Source organism: Tachypleus tridentatus, chromosome 9 (assembly GCF_004210375.1).
Source record: "Tachypleus tridentatus isolate NWPU-2018 chromosome 9, ASM421037v1, whole genome shotgun sequence".
Classification (NCBI taxonomy): domain Eukaryota; kingdom Metazoa; phylum Arthropoda; class Merostomata; order Xiphosura; family Limulidae; genus Tachypleus; species Tachypleus tridentatus.
In genome coordinates, this window is record NC_134833.1 from 128,405,226 (window position 1) to 128,424,238 (window position 19,013).

General features: G+C 34.0%; 1 protein-coding gene across 1 annotated transcript in view; it reads left to right on the forward strand.

Annotated features, from left to right (window-relative positions):
• Positions 1–19,013, forward strand: part of LOC143226342 (uncharacterized) — a 158,635-nt gene that overhangs the window by 31,764 nt on the left and 107,858 nt on the right. The gene's annotated exons all lie outside the window — the stretch shown is intronic.

The window sequence follows — 19,013 nt, forward strand, 5'->3', positions numbered from 1 at the left end:
TTTCAACAAATTAAAAATATTTTCATCATAAAAAGCGTGCAATTGTAAATTTATGCATAAGTATTTACCATGTCATTGTAAACACATTCTTCGTTAGGTTAGACTTTCAAAAGCGTTCAATATTCGTTCTTTATATTATAATCAAAGGAAATCTGTTCAGAGCTTTTTCATTTCTTTCCAATTTCATTTGTCTCACAGTTATTCGGATATACTGAAAAACAAACAAACATAATTCCGCGTGAAGGTATTTCACTAAATATCAGCAGGGAAAGCGACAAATAGAGAAAAAACACGTTACTTATTCATATCAAAATTCACCACACTTAAGTAATAAAAGTACCAGCACTAGTAGCACTAGTAATAGCAGCAGAAGTAGTAATACAGGCACGGCCCTGCATGGCCAGGTGGTTAAGGCACTCGACTCGTAATCCGAGATTCGCGTGTTCAAATCTCGTCACAGCCAACATGCTCGCCCTTTCAGCCGTTGGGGCGTTTAATGTGACAGTCAGTTCCACTGTTTGTTGGTAAAACAGTAGCCCAAGAGTTGGCGGTGGGTGGTGATGACTAGCTGCCTTTCCTTTAGTCTTACACTACTAAACCAGGGCGGCTAGCGCAGATAACCCTCATGTAGCTTTGTTCGAAATTAAAACAGTAGTGGCAGTGGTAATAGTAATAATGGCGACAGTAACAATAACACCAAGGTGGCATCAGTTGGCATGGTAATTGAGAGACAAAACAATAAACGCTTGTTATTTATGCAACCACGAACGGTTATAATAATTTGTTGAAAGGGAGCACAGTCCGCCCAACCCCCGAAACTTCCTATCATCTTGGTCGAATACTATTGAGATGCGAGTTCTTTTGACAGTAAAGTGGGTTTTTTAGTTTAATGGACTGGAAAACATTTTAAGAGGTTCTATCTTAAATAACGAAAATCGTGGCACCCCTTTGTATCTCACCCAACCTTTCGAATTCGATCTCATCAACTCATAGACGGGGTGTTGAATAAAATCTTTCGAAATAAATTCGAGCGCAAATATAACGAATTGTCGAAACATTTTTGTATCGCTTTGTCTTCTCTAAAATTCTATGAAATTCAAGCTATTTATTCCAAACACGCAATGAAATCGTAAAAATAAGTACTGTATTTGGAGGTACACACGAATTAGAACTTCTCGACATAAAATCAATGTATTTTAAACATTATATCTTTATAAATTGCAAAAAAAAGAAAAAAAGACGTGTTTCTGGTCATTCGAAACATCGTAACAGAAATAATATTAAAGACTAAAATGGTAAGCAGGGTGTATCACGGAAAACTTTATGACATAATATTTTAGTCTTAGCTTAAGCTTAATGAACTTTAAAGCGATGTACTCACACGACTACTACAAAATTCAAAATGTAGTTAGTATAATTAGTTTTAATTTTATCGTTTTTTTACGAATAATTTTACATATTTATCTATTGAGGAGCATTAACATTTATCCTATTATGCTACTGAGGTAATAAAAAGGGAAAATACTGTTCAGAAAGTTGACAATTCATTACGTGCAAATAGAACAACGTTGTTCTCCAAATTTTACTAGTCGTAGCTTGGTAAATAAATCGTTAAGTAGTTTAGTTAAACACAAACATAAAACGTCGCAGCTCTTTCCAACTTGAAAGTATTTGCAACTTTTCAAACTACTTTATTTTTTCAGGGTTTCGTAGTTTTAAAACAGCAATATTCAATTTTAAACCTACGTTAAAAGATTTTCAGCATAAGCAAAACTTATGAATCATAAGAACTGGAGATTAGGATTACTAGTGTGTTGAAGTTTGGTTTCTGTTTTATGAAATGAAACTTCTAATTTTAAAGCTAGCTATTACTCAATTAAATAAAAAACAATTGCCTCAAGAGTGCTTCTGATTTATTGCTAATTCCAGCATTTCGCTCGGTAGAAAAAACTAGGACGTAACACTCTCACGACTTGTATCGAAGTTACTACAAACCATTTTCATTGTTTCTAAACTGACGTAGTCAGCCATAAGGTGAACCATTTTGAATTCTTTAAAACGTTGATAAAAGCTAATTAAGTGGTCATGTTTTAATATTAAACTGTTAAGTAAATCGAGATTTATCAGCTTTATTTTTTTGTTCCTGAAATAGTTTCATAATTGATGTAGGAACTGTTAAAAGACGACAATTATGCCATAACTTTCCTAAAGGTTTTGTGTGCTTTTGTTAAACAGTCGTTTTTTTTTTCACGAAGTGTTTAAAATGTTTGCGAATGGTTAGACACACTTTGTCACCACTGTGTATGATCCCATGATGTTCTTAGAGTTACTTCCTCAGTCTCCGATCTCTGATTGTTTTGATTACGCACTGTTTCCTGATAGAGCGGTTTTCAGTGTAATAAAAATTTTGCGACGAGCTGTGATCATATTCCTAGACTATATCCCTTGACAAACTTGCCAGAGGCCTTATTTAAGGAAACTAAATACAAAGACGTATAATCATGTGATTTCTCGGGCATGTTGGAGAAGGGATATATAGTGTAAATAGTGTGGCTTGTACAAAAAATGTGATTTGTATTCTCAATAATGGTCCGGCATGGCCAAGCGTGTTAATGCGTGCGACTCGTAATCTGAGGGTCGCAGGTTCGCATCCCCGTCGCGCCAAACATGCTCGCCCTCCCAGTCGTGGTGGCGTTATAATGTGACGGTCAATCCCACTATTCGTTAGTAAAAGAGTAGCCCAAGAGTTGGCGGTGGGTGGTGATGACTAGCTGACTTCCCTCTAGTCTTACACTGCTAAATTAAGGACGGCTAGCACAGATAGCCCTCGAGTAGCTTTGTGCGAAGTTAAAAAAACAAACAAACAAGTATTCTTAAGACTGTTGGTATGGGTATTAAAACTTTAATCGACCATATTAACAACTTTATTAACCTGAAGATGACCTTAGAATGTTGAAACGTTGTTCTGTACTTATTTTAATGAAAGTTTTAATACCTTTACCAGCCTTCCTGAGAATACATTTTTATTTCTGGTGGATTTCTCATCATCACGAAAAGTGTGATTTAATATTTTGTCCTGATGTACATCTTGATAACACATTCACTGGTGGCGATGCATATTACCTGAAAATAAATTTAGTCAACCTTTGCTTTAATTTGTACTTTGTGGAATTTATATCTTACGTCACTTGCAAAACCTTTAACAACCATAAAAACATTGAACTTTGTTTTTGACGTTTTGTGTGTCATAATGAAAAGTCCTTGTCGTCTTGTCGGTAATAATTCGCTTATTTCTTGTTATAAGTGCATCCAGTTATCGTCCAGTATTGCAACAAACTTCCATCTCCCACGTGCAACTGTCTATCTATTTATTCTTCCCGAACAGGTTTCTTTAATTTATCAGCCATGGAATAGCTTGTGCACGCGTGGTGTATGCCTCTTTGTGCACAGTTGCTTGCAATACGTGCAACCTGTTCAGTTGTTGCATTGCTGAACCTGGAGGATTCCTGGACAGCCGGTCTAAAAACTTCTGCAGTGTTAGGTCCAGTCATTCTCGGTGTGGTAAGATGCTGTTTACGTGGTTTTACGTTCTCATTTGCCATGTTCAATCATACTTGAAATTGTTATACCTCGAGCTGTCCTACTAGTTGACTCGCTGGACTATACATAGAAAGGTCTAAGATTCGATCTAACGATATGCTTCTGAACGTACTCCGCACTTTTGGTTACACATTTATTATTGTGATCATAGTCGTGCAATTAAATTAAGTTTAGTCACATAATGAGCAGTGGATTCACTTCCTATAGTTAACATTAAATTAAGTTCCACTAGTCAACATTAAGTTTAGAGCAGTGGATCCACTTCCTATAGTTAACATTTTAGTCAGTTCCACTCCTAGTCATTAAGTTTAGTCACATTATGAGCAGTGGATCCACTCCCTATAGTTAACAGTTCGATCTTAAGGACTTCTCACGTGGTATAACAGTGCATTTCACGCATAAGATTAGAAACAGTATTATGTTCGTTTTAGTTATTTTTTATATACGAATATCCATCATCAGAAAAGTCTAAGACATTATTCATCAGCCATAAGTGTATCTATGACCGAATTGCATATTCGAAAAATCGATAAATTTGGCGCAACAACTGGCATCTGCAGGGGCATATCGATTATTATGAAACTCAGATCACTTTAAAATTGCAATTAATCTCAAACATACTAACTTAAGAAAATGTTTCTATTGTTTTATTGCCTGATTATAAACCCTATGTTTATACATACAGCTTATTATTTAGTTTTCAAACACAGCTCTGCAGTTTATCAATAACGCCAAATATTTTCTAACCACAAGTTCTACTTATTGGTTGTCCTAGCTTTGATTATTAACCATTATTTGAACAAATTTAAAATAAGTTAAGATTTTAAAATTACAATGTTTGTTTTGTTATATTATTTCCAAAATATCTGCTCACAATGTAATGATTTCTTTGTAAATCCGGAGACATACCGCTGTACTAGCGGGGGGCAATTACAATGTAATATTTCTTTCTAAACTGTCATCGTCTAACTAAGTTGTGTGGAATAAATATCTGAAATACGACTAGAAAATTCAATAAATACTTAATGTGAAAATGTGTGTAAAAAACAAACCAACGCTTCTAGAAGAAAACGATATTCTTAAGGCCAATGGATGTAACAAATTGTCGTTCTGACACATCCTAAAAACTGCCTTCTCTCATGGAATCCCAAATTTACTCATATTTAACTTGGATTCATTCATGTTAGTTGTCTATTATTGCCCCTGAGTTTGACTAGTGCTCATATTTGTAGCTACTATTTAATGACTAGATAGTGTGACTTACTCTTTAATACCTGGATAATGTGACATACTGTATTGCAACTGAATGGCATGACATAAATAACTGAATAGTGTGACATACTTCTAAACAACTGGATGACATGACATGCTATGCAACAACTGGATAGTGTGGCATACTAATTACAAGTGGATAACGTGACATATTGTGTAATAACTGGATAGTGCAACTGGACATGATATACTATGTAACAACTGGATAGTGTGATATACTGTGTATCAATAGTCTGATAGTGTGATATACTGTGTAGTGTGATATACTGTGTAATAACTCAATAGTCTGATAGACTTTTTAGCAACTGGACAACATGATATACTATGTAACAACTGGATAGTGTGATATACTGTGTAATAACTCAATAGTCTGATAGACTTTTTAGCAACTGGACAACATGATATACTATGTAACAACTGGATAGTGTGATATACTGTGTAATAACATATAGACTTTTAGCAACTGGAATAACAACTGGATAGTGTGATATACATCTTAACAAACGGATATCGTGACATATTGTGGAATAACTGGATATTGCGGCATAGTTCTCAACAAACGGATAACGTGACATACTGCAAAATAGCTGGATAGTGTGACTAGAAGCGTAATTTGTTTTCAAAAGTGTATATGTGAGTGTGAGGGGGATGGCAAGTTGCGGGGGTATGCATGAGGGTATTATATGTAAAAAACAAAACAAAAAGGTAATCTATTCTTGAATCAGTGCAGGACCATGTGTCTTGAGTCCCTCGTAAAAACTACGCCTGTTAATTTGGCTGAGCAACACTTATATCTCGAAAAAAGTGAATATATCGAGTATCTTAAAACGTAACGTTTGGTTGTTGCTGTATGACGTCATGCATACACAAACACGTAAAATACTGAACACGTGTATTAGAGCAGATTCAGCGCACGTGGTTATATGATGTGCATATAGAAATAATTTCTAATGTATAATATGTACTACCGAATACGCGTACGTAATTTCAAGCATTTTAATGTACTAATTTCATTGATCAAACCGGCAGTCCCGAGCTTAATAAAACTAGCGAAGTTTACTGGACAGGAAAACTTTGAGAAGTAAAGTGTACTGGACACAGAATAGCTTACAGTATTTTCAAGCCGCTAAAAGTATATTGTTTACTTCATTAAAGAAGGCAGTGTTTTAGATTCATCGAATTTTCAGGTCATCAATATCTATCCCCTCGGTGGGCTGAGCAGATAGCCTTTGTGGCTTTGCTAAAAGAAAAACACACAAACACACACATCAATATCTTAATCGTAAAAAAAATTTTCATACAGACAAAAAGGCCCGGCATGGCCAGGTGGGTTAAGGCGTTCGACTCGTAATTTGAGGGTCGCGGGTTCGAATCCCTGTCGCACAAAACATGCTCACCCTTTCAGCTGTGGGGGCGTTATAATGATACGGACAATCCCGCTATTTGTTGGGAGTGTAAGACTCTTGGGCTACTCTTTTACCAACGAATAGTAGGGCTGACTGTCACATTATAACGCCCTCATGGAAAACGAAAGAGCGAACAACGTTTCGAAGCGGTCATCGTCATGTTGACCGAAGAAGGTCAGGTGCGTGGGTTTCTCGTCATCACTGATGACTGTCACATTATAACGCCCCCATGGCTGAAAGGGTGAGCATGTTTTGTGCGACAGGGATTCGAACTCGCGACCCTCGGATTAAGAGTTAAGTGTCTTAACCACCTGGCCATGTCGGTCCTGTGTAAATAGGTAATTGTAATTTTGCACTAAGAGAACGAAAACAATCCTAACGTACCCAAAACACTAACTAAACCTACACTAGTAAGTTAATAGTTCAAATAAAATAATAAAATAATAATAAAAAAGTAAATGGTGATAAAACAAAATAGAAATTTGATTGGTAAAACGACATAAAATGTATAATAACTATAATTCAATTGGTTAATCTAATTTATGCCGTAACACTTGTAGTTCATGAAAAATGATGTTATAGTTAGTGTCTGGACAATTGCTATGTCTGTTGTATCTCATCCTACCTGAAGAGTCATGGTATTAGACGAAAAGCCTCGTCAGCACAAGAGACATATTCTCCATTACTTTCACTCATGGGTTCTTGCAAATACACTAAACGAATTCCTAGTTCCCGTCTGCCTTTATTTTTTTTTCCCGAATTCATCACTGACTACAATTATTTACATTTAGTTTTCTACCTCTGTAAAGTGTACATATACATGTACATGCTACCATTAAATGTAATGCTATAATTAAAAAGATGTGCTATACTGATGAGGAGGTTTTATTGGTTGTTTTCATGTATACGTCACGTGTATGACGTATGCAACACCTACGATTATGCCATTTTGGAACTGAAAGAACTTGTTCATCATTTTCTGTGTTTGTTATTCGTTTGATGTTGGCATGTGGCTACAAAAAATAACATCTGCTTACTGTTGAAATATCCTTTTCCTCTAGCGGTGACCTATGAAACTTGCCCTTAGATACTGAAGTACAAAGTTTTGTAGGTACAGTTATTGAACATAGATACTAGAACCTGAACGTTATTATCGCTTCAGATATTTACAGTAGATGCTTTTAGAATAACCAGATCATTTTAAATGTAAGTAAGAACTTGAGAAATTAAGCGTAGACAGTTGATCAGACAAGCACTTGAGGGTGACGTAACGTTATCTGAAGTTTAGGTTATCTGTTTATCTTAACTGCGCAAGCCTGAGAGAAATGGTTTAATTTTGGACAATTTTAAACTTAGAAAAAAAATGAGCAAGCAAATAAAACTTTTAATTCAATTTATAATAAAATCAAACAATAAGTTTAAACATAACATGTTTAGAAATGCGCCAATGTTCACAATTATAATACTATGCAACGCAAAGTTTGAATGGAATAATGACCATTTTCTGTACTTTTACAGCATAAGTAATTAAGAAATACATACTATCCAGGAACAGAAAATAGGTTAATTTCTATGTAAAAACGGGCAAATTTGCACATTTTCGTTTACATAAGGTCTGAATAAAACAACACATGAATCAAGATTTACATGTATTTATACTGAAGCTGTACAGAAATGTTTAGAAGTGAGTAGTTGTTCGAGATTTGCGACTGTAATGTAAATCACTTTCACGTATCAGCCTCCAAATATAGTCTCCCATCATGTTTTCGTTATTCGCTCCCAGGTCATGAAAGCAAAGTTTGAAGAGAAAAATAGGTCTTTTCCATTTACTTTAGGCATAAGCAATTGGGAAATAACACTTTCTGCCCAGGAACAAGAAAAAGTTAAAATTTTGTTACATAGTGTAGCAGGTATGAAGTATCTAAATCCAATGTTATAACAATATAACATACCACAATGCATTTTTTTTTCATTTCAGGCTGTCTTTTAGTCTCTCAACTGAAGATGTTACTTCCAGTATTTTACATACAACTTCTTTTCATGTACTTATCATCTTCGAATGTTCTATATTGGACATTGTTGGCAGAACGATTACTTTCCTCTTGTAAACTCGAGCTTAAATTTCTAATGATGCGTAATAGGGCCGAACCCTCTAGTGGCATAGTAGTATGTCTGCGGACTTACAACGCTAGAAACTGGATTTTGATACCCGTGGTAGGCAGAGCGCAGACATCTTTTTGTGTGCAAACAAATATAATAGGGTCGGATTAATGACTTGGTGGGATGGAGTCTTAGAACTGAACTTCAATATCGAGTCAAATATAGTTCACTAGTAGTTACTAACTACAGTTTGAAGAATACACAAACACAAGTGATAAATAGATAATATACTATTTCTAATTTTTATAACAAATATCAAGTACTAATGGCAAGAATGTTTTCGTAAACGGCAGAGCAAAAGCTTATGAAACAACAAGTTCTAAGAACTTGTTAATGAATAATTACAAATGGAAAGTCCAAATTCGTTATTTTCACAGTGACACATTTACAAACACGTTTTTAAGCCCCCCCCCAGTAGCACGGCTGTTTGCCTCTGGACTTCCAACGCTAGAAACCGGTTTTCGATACCTATGATGGGCAGAGTACAGGTAGCCCATTGTGTAGCTTTGTGCTTAACTTCAAACAAACAAATATATTTTAAAATGAAACACCTAGTTTCTGATTATGTTTTTATTTTTTTCCAAGTCGGAGAGCTCCTTCATCTGGGGGGGGGGAGCCATTTATATCTATTCCTTCCCCCTTTAATCCGGCCCTACTGTTTAACCTAAGTAGTTTAAAATGATGCAGAAAACTTGTATGTTTTCCTCGTTCTACTCATATGGCAAGATTTCGATGTATCAAAGTTATAATACGGTCTTAGTAAAACTGATTAACTGATAGCAACCTTTCCAATACAAACATTAATCAGGTGGGCAACGTCTTAGTGGGGGAATGTCTTTTGATGAAATTATGAAATTACTAAACGCACACAAATCGTATCAAGCACATGTACGGTATCGTAACTACTGTTTCAGTACACTGCACAAACTAAGGTATTTTATATTTCCTACGTTATACTTTTTGGGAATAAAATACTTCAAATTATTGTGTACATTTGGATATACAAATCCTGATGAAGAAAACCTGAATTTATCGTAGCTGTTACAAATGGGATGTTTTTCAGTATAAGTTATATGTAATTTTTAGCCGTAAAGAGGGGAGAAACTTCAGAGATTTACCACACAAAACGCTTTTGTCATGGAGAATCTGAGATTAAAGTTCGAAAGGGTTTTTCAAATTTCAAACCATTTCTGAAAGTACGGATCAATTTTGAAGACGGTGAAAACTGGGAGGAACGATTTGTGCAGAGTAAAATCAGTGGTTCGAGTTAACGGTATTGGCTGCAACGCACGTCATACCATGTAGTTTTCCATCTTTCTCGTATTTAACAAGGACCGATTTTCCTCAGATACTGGAGTTTTGCCAGAAATGAACAAACAAACAAAAAAACGACAACACTGAAGCTACAAATACGTAGAATATTTGTATTTTTTTTCCTAAGAAGAGCATAAGTTTGTGAAATCGAAAAATAATTAGTAACCGAACTCCTGTGAATACAATAAGTTCGAAAACATTGGAAGATGTATTAATAACCAAACTTTATTCGATCGTTAGATTTCAGTAGGGCTGTATATTGCTGGTGTTCGATTTAGTTTTGGCAGTAAGTAAATTTAGAATAGTTCTACATTTCGTTGTTATGGTAACATTAAAAAAAGAGTAGAGCTAAAGTGCATCATTAGCATCTGTTTATCTGTTATTTTAATTAAAATGTTACTTTCATGTATGTACCAGAAGGGTTTGAAAATATGAAGAAGCCCAGTGATTAACTTCAAACATAAAAATATATGCAGGAAATTTTCTTAATATTACAAAAAGTTAGTCTTACTATAAATAGTCTTCTTCAACTTTGTTAATATGATAAAAGAAAATTACTCCTACTGTAAAAATTCTTCTTCAACTTTGTTAATATGATTAAAGAAAGTTAGTCCTATCATAAACATTCTTCTTCAACTTTGTTAATATGATTAAAGAAAGTTAGTCCTACTGTAAAAATTCTTCTTCAACTTTGTTAATATGATTAAAGAAAGTTATTCCTATTATAAACATTCTTCTTCAACTTTGTTAATATGATTAAAGAAAGTTGGTCCTACTGTAAAAATTATTTTTCAACTTTGTTGATATGATTAAAGAAAGTTAGTCCTACTATAAATAAACATTCTTCTTCAACTTTTTTAAAATTATTAAAGAAAGTTACTCTTACCATAAACATTCTTCTTCAACTTTGTTGAATGATTAAAGAAAGCTAGTCCTACTATAAACATTCTTCTTCAACTTTGTTGGTATGATTAAAGAAAGTTAGTCCTACTATAAAAATTCTTCTTCAACTTTGTTGGTATGATTAAAGAAAGTTAGTCCTACTATAAAAATTCTTCTTCAACTTTGTTGGTATGATTAAAGAAAGTTAGTCCTACTATAAAAATTCTTCTTCAACTTTGTTAATATGATTAAAGAAAGTTAGTCCTACTATAAAAATTCTTCTTCACCTTTGTTAATATGATTAAAGAAAGTTAGTCCTACTATAAAAATTCTTCTTCACCTTTGTTAATATGATTAAAGAAAGTTAGTCCTACTATAAAAATTCTTCTTCACCTTTGTTAATATGATTAAAGAAAGTTAGTCCTACTATAAAATTCTTCTTCACCTTTGTTAATATGATTAAAGAAAGTTAGTCCTACTATAAAATTCTTCTTCACCTTTGTTAATATGATTAAAGAAAGTTAGTCCTACTATAAAATTCTTCTTCGCCTTTGTTAATATGATTAAAGAAAGTTAGTCCTACTATAAAAATTCTTCTTCACCTTTGTTAATATGATTAAAGAAAGTTACTCCTACTATAAACATTCTTCTTCAACTTTATTAATATGCTTATGGAAAGTTAGATCTATTACCAATAGTCTACTTCGAATATTATTTGTTGTTTACTTTTTTCACAGTCTTTTCTCTCTGTTTATGTTCGCATGTTTGTTATTGTTGTTTTAAAGAATTTTAACATCCAATGTCATAGAAATCTATGCAACTCTCGATATGAGTTTATTTTAAATATACCTTTCTCCAAAGCTACGTGAGTATTATTAAAGTTATGTAAGGGCGTGCTAAAACTTCGGTGATAATTAAAAGTATTTCTGAAGCTTATTTTGATGAAATCAAAGACTTTGTGAAAATAGTGTGCATTGCACTATGATAAACGTTGAAACGTGGATTTTCTATGTGTGTTTTAGTTACTGAACTTTCGGTTAAGCCTTTATTTGAATATGTTTGAAGTGTTTTCTATGAATTTCAGAGGTGATAAAACATAGACGATTTGAAACGAATTAACCAACCTAAAATACAAAGTTCGGTGTTTAAACAAATCGTCACATATAGATAACAAATCAGTTTTGGTTCGAATCAAGAACCAAAATGACGTTTTTGATAAAATTTTATGAGATATCACATTTTAAAACTTTTATGAAATAGAAACAATAGAAAATTTCACACTTGCGCAACATCGTTATTGAGATTTTCACACCTGCTTATTCTGACCCCAAATTAAATCTGGGCAAGACTCTTGCTAAGGCATCACATGACTTGATGGTGAAAAACGCCGAAACTGGTGGCTCTTATGAGTTGTTGAGCCCACATACTGTTGTGAAACATCACAGAAGACTGGCCTTTTTTTATTTATTCCAGCAGGTTGAATTTATTCGAGTCTCCATGACTAAGTAGCATGATTGTACTCTGTTAGATACACAGTATTTTGTTATAAAATGCTCAGTTGTCACATGCTTGTCTATTATCGTCCACTGCTAGACAACAATTCTTCAACTAGAAACCAATGTGCACTTGCAGCTGATCACGTATACACTGCTCTCATTCTGAATCAAGCACACGCCTACATTGGCAGTATAAAAACAATTCACTTCACTTTCGAAAACACTTTTATGGTAGACGAGCTCTCTTATATTTTTTTAATATTTGTTTTTCAATAAACAAATGATACTATTTTACATTTTGAGTGTTCAAGACATTTCAAAATATTCAAAAAATAAATTAGCAAATTCTTGTTTAAGTGTAAACTCTGTGATTCTAAAGTAACATACTTTACCTGGGTAAATTAAAGCGATTGTGAGGACTTCAACTAAGTGTATTTTGGCATGGTTATCATCGTGAGTTATATGTTCTTTGTTTTTGGAACAGTTTCTATGTTAATTCTATATAGACAGTCTGTTAGCTGGTTAATAAACGTAAAAATGGAGCCTTAATTTTAAATAATTGAGAAGACAAACAAATAGCTACTCATTTATTCCTGAAATCAAGTATCTTTCACAACAAAGTTATCAAGAGTGTCAAAGGACACTCTGTACGTGACCATCCGTGTCCAGTAGTAGAGCTTTTTCAGACCACCCAACACACATTCTTATTTTCACTGTGGAACTGGCGTTAGGCACAATCGAATTTTCCGACTCAAAAGCAGATGTTAGTGTTTTAAAATTGTTAATTATTTTTGCTATGCATTACGTGATTATTAAGATACACAAACGTGGTATTTAAATAATTAAATAAAGTGCCCTATCATGTATAAACTTAAGGCTTGTTTGGTTTCGGATAAACAGAGTATAATAGTTATGGTTACAACGTTGCACCTACAAAACTTCTTGTACCTGATAGTTTTTGTAATATATGATGCCAGGTTATCCTGGTGAAACGTTGTAAATATAAATATTATATCCTCTGTATCTCCGAAACTAAAAAAGTTCGAGTGCAACTTGAAAACATTCGTGTGAAGAAATTCTCATATTACGGTCACACAGAGACAGAGAAGATCGATATGTTACAAACAAACACTGTGTTGCGTAACTACAAAAGTTGTCCCTACACTCATTCCCTTGTCAGCAATTCCAAAGTTTGTCAGGTCCTTCGGGCTCCTCTTTCGGTCCTCTTCCCCTGTAACTGCAGGATTATACTTACCCCACTGTGTGTTGCAAACTATCATTGTGTTTCTGCGCACATAAACTATGTACCCTCAAGCACTTCGGTGAAGAAAAACACGATTTACTGTTGAAACGGTACAAACGCACATGTTTTTCGTGTTTCTTGCAACACGAATGTTGTGCAGTTTGCAGTTCAATATTGTGTTTATTTAATTACGTTGTGACGTCACAGTGTTACATTTTCGTAAAGAATTCTAGATTTAACCGTCAAGGAGTAGCACGTGAGGACACCTGGTGGAAACGAATCATTCTTCACCTGAGGTCATTTTTTAAAATATCGTTTGAATGCGTTGTTTACATTTTAGTTTGTAATGAAATGCTTCACTTTTCAGATATTAATATGCGCGTATGTGAACTGTATAAAATTTGTACAATTTAAAATTTATTTAAAATGTGTTGTTTTGTTAGCCCGCAGTGATTATTTGGAACTGAATTTATGTTACTTTAATACGAGTATGTTTGTTTTTTCTATAGTGTATTTACAGTCAACGAAAATAAAACTTATATTTTAAATTTTCAATGGTGAAAATAAAAATAGAAAAGTAGTTTTCTCCTCTTATGAGATACTACATAATTTACGTCAAATAGTTCCAGGACTTTCGATGACAATACATGTTGATTTGTTGAAAATTGCAATACATAATCAGTGTAAAATATGCGCTTGTGTAAACTGATAACCAACATATTTAAAAATTCAGAAACTGAAGTATTTCAGTTTATGTTTATAGAGGTCGCTGGAGTAGGTTTGATGACAAGTATCTTCCACAACTTTTGATTTTGTAAAAGAAAAATGAAGATCTAGTGATAATATATTATATAAACTAAATTATTGCTGTAGTTTATAGCGAATGAATTAAAGTCTTTACAACAAAATTATACTTTTTTCAACTGTTTTATTCATATTCAACATGTATTTGAGAAAATTAATATCTGGTTGGTAAGCGGGAAGTTTACAGACCAACAGTGCAAAAATCTGGGGTTTGATTTCCTGCTAACACAACAACCAAATACTGACAACCTTAGGATAATTAACATTATCAGGAACATTTTGTCCCACACTGTTCTAAATAGAAGTTCTTGAGTTGTGAAAATATATTTTTGAAACGAATATATTCGTGATTACTTCAGATCATTTTGTTTTACATGTCATTTTTTTCTTATTTTTATTAACTTTACTGTAACGTTATACTTTCATCCTGATAACATCTTGAAGACGACTTGCAGAGGTCTGACGGGCACAAAGAGACGGTAATATTTCATGCAAAAGTGACTGGTCCCAGCAAGGTCACTTAAGAACTCTTATCACTAGTGTGGTTTAAATCAACGATTCTTTATGGTGAATGGAGCATACGAGAAAACTGTCTTGATGGAAATGTTCCCTAGAAATGTAGTAAACTAACTCATGCTCTCAGGATATTTTAATTAACTTACTATGATTAGTGTCTGGATACACTTAAGTTTGAGTATTTCTCAGTGGTTTTCAAAATCTCTATTAAAGTTTCAGAAAGTTGGGAGGAGGACTAATTATATATATATTCTTTTCGTTTAAATACATAGCTAACTAATAGTCTATGCGTGATCAAAATCATTACCTTAACGGCTGGTGTAGGCCCATATTCTAATAGTGACAGCTTAAACTTCTAATAAACTCAAATTACTTTGTATTTTTGTTTTGCGTCAACAAAACTAATAAATAACAATCTATTATCCAACTTGAAAATCATGAAAATATTAATGCGGATTATTAAAAAAATAACATCATTAGGATTATTATTACGGCCGATCCTAGAGTTGAGGGCTACCGGATGCAAGAATTAATGGTAGGTTCGTCTGTTACAGTGTATATGAAATTATAAATAAAGTGCATGAGAGAGAAAGAGATTAGAGACAAAGAATATAAACCTGCATAATGCACATGAAACTCAGTTTTAGTAATGACTTACCCAGTTTTTAAACATAAAAAATGGAAGAACGTGCAATAACAACAATGAAAAACAAAATGTACTCACAAAATACATGGTCGAGGGAAATTACATTTTCTTGCTCTGTCATTGGTCCACTCTCCAATGGGGTTTTCAAAACTACAGCATCTTGCTTCTTTTCTATCTCTCAGTTGATAAGACAGCTAAGGAATTGAGGCGGTCTTCACTCACTGTTGATCACAAAAATTTGATTTTGTTTATTTCGGTTTACTGAAAGAGCGTTTAGCACTAGCCACTGTAACTGGCAAATTTAGGTAAAGTTGAAGATCTGAAATAACATTTGAAAAACTTCATCATATTCACAATTTAAAAAAACTTATTAACGTTATGATTTGCATTTCAATATAGTTATTTTTTCAGAATGTTTTTTTTAGAATTTTTAACTCGTCTATAATTTCAGGACTGATGTCTTTGAATGAAACATTAAAAATCCTTTGCTGCTGTTCTATGGTTTTATCGGAACTGTTTTGTTCTTTTTGATATTGAAGGAATTGGAGTGTGTGTGTTTCTCTTATAGCAAAGCCACATCAAGCTATCTGCTGAGCCCATCGAGGGGAATCGAACCCCTGATTTTAGCGTTGTAAATCCGTAGACGTACCGCTGTACTAGCGGGGGGCGTGAAGGAATTGAAAGCGATCCATTATTTTGGAAATGTTACAAAATCGCTTTTGGAGTTGAATCAATATATTATCAACTAACGATTTGAAGTATATAATTCTAAAGTGCTGTTATAGGTCACAAGGAGTTTCATCATTAGAAATTTCATCAAACTGTTTTTTTCCGTCTGTGTAGTCTTTTAAATGGAAAATTAGGGTTACCACTAACTTCTTCAACAGCTGCCTTTACCTCTTGTAATACAGAATCAAATCCAGCTGGTCTCAGTTTTTCAAACTGTCGTCTAACACCATTTATCAAATGTATTGCAGATTCGAAATTAGCTTACTTAGTTTGCAAGTGTTTGCTAATTTTATTTATTATACTTAATAAGTCATACCAAACAATTAGTGAAATGATAAAAGGCAAAAACTGGATGCTTTCAAGGAAGCAATTTGTTTCAGAGATAGCTACATTATCATCAAATATACGGCCAAACATGGCCAGGTGGTTAAGGCGCTCGACTCGTAATCCGAGGGTAGCGGGTTCGAATCCTCGTCACACCAAACTTGCTCGCCCTTTCAGCCGTGGGGGCGTTATAATGTAATGGTTAAATGGTTTACTATTCACTGGTAAAAGAGTAGCCCAAGACTTGGCGGTGGGTGGTGATGACTAGCCGCCTTCCCTCTAGTCTTACACTGCTAAATTAGGGATGATCAGCGCAGATAGCCCTCGAGTAGCTTTGCGCGAAATTCAAAACAAACAAATCATCAGATATTCGAATAATTACATTCAACTCATTGTTAGTCTATTTAAACTGAAACCGGACAGCTTTGAATTAGTTAATATTTGCCTTCCACCTTCTATCATTCAAGGGTTTTTAACTTATCTTCAGATTTTTACATAAAATGTTCTAGCGTTTCTTTGATGCAGAAATAATTGTTTACAGTCTTTGTAAAATTTCAAACATTTTTTTTATAATACAAACTGGTTGCTATTACATCGCAGAATATTAACTTAAAATGATGTGCTACACAAGGTACATAGCTTATAAGGTAGGTCATTGATATGGAGTATTCTTGTTTGCACGCTTTTCTAACTGCCCTTCATATAAGCAACATTATTATAAGCCTGTTCATGAGAGTTATAATATCAAGGTAGTGCGACTTTAAGGCTGTGAACAATATATATATTAAACCTTCATCTGTAACATCGACGGATTCAAACAAGCCAAAAAGGATTCTTCAATTTTAATATTCCTAGTGGCTTTGTCAATTCTAACGTATGGAAAACTATAGATCTTTGTTCAACATGTGATATATCAGGAGTGCAATCCATTTGTATACTGTTCAACATGTGACATGTTAAGAGTACGATCCATTTGAATACTATTCAACATGTGATATATCAGGGGTACAATCCATTTGTATGCTGTTCAAAAAATTCTTTGTCGATGTCATAGAACAGCTTACTTCGCAAATAGCTTGTTAGAAATAAACGCTCTTTCCTCAAACGTCATGAAGCAAATAATATTCGCCCTAAAATATTTTTCAAGTAAAGTCCACTGGAAAAACCTGCACGCGAAACTAAACAAACGGTCCACATCACGTTTTTTCACTGGTACTTAACGTGACACGTCAGACAGTATCATCCACAGTTGACATCTTACTTCTCTTACAGTAAAAGTTTATGTGTTAAAATATTTTTAAGATTCGACGGATACCTAAAATGTAAAAGTACATCAGTCTGTTTTAATAATTCTTGACACACTTTGACCTAACGAAAGTAATATCTCTCCAACGAAGACGACCTCTATAAGTACGTTAATGACGTCATGAAAGTTATATCTAAAAACTATTAAAATTAAAATATCCTGAACAAACAAAAAAGTATCAACACAACACTGGACACTAACACTATAAATTTATCAACTTATCAGAGAATGTAGGAGACTTAACTTTTTATGACTATTAAAGACAGTCGGTAAAACTGTAAATAAACAGAACACGTGGTTAAATTGAAAGAAACATCAACATCTTAAGAAATGGAAACAGAAATAAATCATTGGACAACTGTAAGGAATTTAAATCACTCACAATGGAGAAAAAACAATAATAAATTATTTCATCACATTAAATACAACAACATTACTGCCAAAACAGACTCGACAAGCAAACCTGCTTGCTGACCATTGTACTAAGTGTTTCTCAGGTATCAACATCTAATCTTTGAAACAAAATAATGAAGAACACGTGTTCCCATGACGGGATTATGTAACACACAATTTACGACTACCTTTACCAATGAAACTGAACCAACACACGAGCATGAATGAACTCAAAATTACTTAACAACTTTAAAAACTCATCTCCGAATAAAAAATACCATTTTATAAAACGCTTCAAGTAATTTTTTCTCCCATATTAGTTGAACCTTTCCTTTCTGTTAGGACACTACCCCGCTGACTGGACAAAAGCAAAAATCATAGTCATTCCTAAACCTTACTCAGGAAACTCCAACTTTGACAGACTCAGGCCATTGATTAAGTTTGCTGAGTTGTCTAAGGTGGACTCAGGCCGTTAAGTCTGCTAAGTTGTCTCATGGGGCGAATTATTTCTAAAATACTAATTCTTTGACACCCTTACACCCAGTGACACAGCAGTATGTTTGCAGACTTACAACGCTAGAAACCGAGTTTTAATACGTGTGGTGGGCAGAGCACAGCCAGCCCATTGTGTAGCTTTATTCGTAACTTCAAACAAGCAAACAAAATTACTGCTCTTGATTGGGATTTTGGTCCCCTTTAAATCGGGACTCCGACCAAGTGCCTCGCACCCGTTGCATCCCCTGTCAATATTTTCTACAGTCGCTATGAAGTGTATCAAAAGTTAGGAATTAGTGTTTGTATTTTGATTTAAAGTTTGTGCCAGGACTAACGGTTTGGAACTGCACCAGCTAAAGCAAGTAGGAAAGAAGAAACCTAAATTACCTAACACTCAGGCCAATCAGGAAAAAAATCATTAATTACC